At 36.6% G+C, this 1,850-nt stretch overlaps 1 pseudogene across 1 annotated transcript; it reads left to right on the forward strand.

The window, feature by feature from the left end:
- Positions 1 to 750: 750 nt before the first annotated feature.
- Positions 751 to 1,850, forward strand: LOC146920774 (transcription factor MYC2 pseudogene; annotated as a pseudogene). Its single transcript, XR_015011907.1, has one exon. The product of XR_015011907.1 is annotated as a transcription factor MYC2 pseudogene (transcript).

A 1,850-nucleotide genomic window follows, 5' to 3' on the forward strand; every position in this document is an offset into this window, starting at 1 on the left:
ATAGATCTTTTTCTAAAAATGATATGAATGGGCTCACTATTACACCTAGAAACAACAAAAGATGCAGGGGCAGTTTTACCACCTAGCTAGCCTGGGCGTACACGTTCGGGCTCAGTGGCGGATCTCGTAGGAGACCTGTAGGAGCCACTACAGCCCCCAAGTTACCTATAATAATCATATTATCCATAATTTATCATATGTTACATTGTCGTCGTGTGGATTGGTGAGCTCCCTAATCCCCAAAGGGTGTGGGTTTGATCCATGTACCCTTTTTTTTTTTTTTCTATTGTATTAATAATATTTTTATTCAAAAATAAGAGGTCTTGTAGGGACTTGAACCGCCGTCCTCAATGTTATATTCAACAAAACAACCACCCCAGTCTACAATTTTGCTAGTGTCTTAAAACTGTTTAATATATATTCCGAAAATATTTAGCAAACACGTTATTCCTTGTATGTAATCCGTTAACCTTCGTATAGCTTGAGACCCTTAATCATCTTTTTACATGCAATCCATTCTATTCCTTGAATGTATATACGTTGCAATATACTCCATATCTACGTCATTAGGATTGAGTGATTGACCACGTAATCTACTAGCTAACTCTATCCAAACATACTCGAACGTTAGACGAGTCATTAGACAAAAAAAAAAAAAAACGTGTTGGTAACAACAATAATAAATAATGACCATTTGTCAAATAAATAAATAAATAAATAATCACCAAGTCAATAATTTTAAAATATTGCAAATATTTAAATATGAGTTCGTCATCACTTCATGAAAGCCTTTAAATTCAACCTAAATGCACTCAAATTGTTTCATATTCTTCTCCCTAATTTACACATTCAAAAAAATTAATTTCCATTTCATTTCTCAAGAGTCAAGCAACGGTAAATCTTTAGTAATGGGGATCTTACCCACGTTAAGGCCACCGGCGCGGCTATCTCAACCACCACAACCAGCCACAAGATTCAAGCAAGGCACTCTCCAACAAAGACTTCAAGCTTTACTTGAAGGCTCAAATGATACCTGGACTTACGCCATCATGTGGCAACAGGCTAACGACTCTCCCTTCTCTTCTCTTCTCGGTTGGGGCGACGGTTACTACAACGGAGAAGAAGACAAAGAAGACAAAGAAAACGTGGGTTCAAATTTTTCTTCACCTGAACAAGAGCACCGTAGAAAAGTTCTTAATGAACTTAATTCTTTAATATCCGGTGACTCAGTTTCCGACGAATCCTCTGCATTTGATGAAGAAGTTAATGACACTGAGTGGTTCTTTTTAGTTTCTATGGCTCAGTCTTTTGTCAACGACGATGGTCTTCCTGGACAAGCTTATTTTAACTCAACTCCGGTGTGGTTGGTCGGCAATGAGAATCTTGCCCTCTCTCGGTGCGAGAGGGCAAGACAAGGTCAAGAACACGGTTTACAGACGCTAGTGTGTATACCTTCGGTGAATGGTGTTTTAGAGCTTGGATCAACCGAATTGATTTATCAAAACAATGATTTCATGAATCAAGTGAAGATGTTTTTTGATTTTGGATCTTCTTCGCAGGTGGCTCATCAAGGTGAGAATGTTATGGGGACATGGGCTACATGATGTATGATCACATAAAATCTCTCATGATGTGTTGTTTTATTGGATTCTATGCATGTTTATCTTTGTTAATGATCATATGTTGTGTCGAACATAAAAATGATCATATGTTGTTTCTATATTTTTTTTAAAGTTATGTTGTTTGTATGTTTTTTTATTAAGAGGTTATGTTTAACTGGACTTACACCGCTAGGTTATGGAATCAAAGTCATGATTTATGATTAAGTTAGAAGATATTCTTTACTATCA

The sequence above is a fragment of the Medicago sativa genome, chromosome 5 (assembly GCF_051527215.1).
Source record: "Medicago sativa cultivar Bolivia chromosome 5, Bolivia_mono, whole genome shotgun sequence".
In the NCBI taxonomy this organism is placed as follows: Eukaryota; Viridiplantae; Streptophyta; class Magnoliopsida; order Fabales; family Fabaceae; genus Medicago; species Medicago sativa.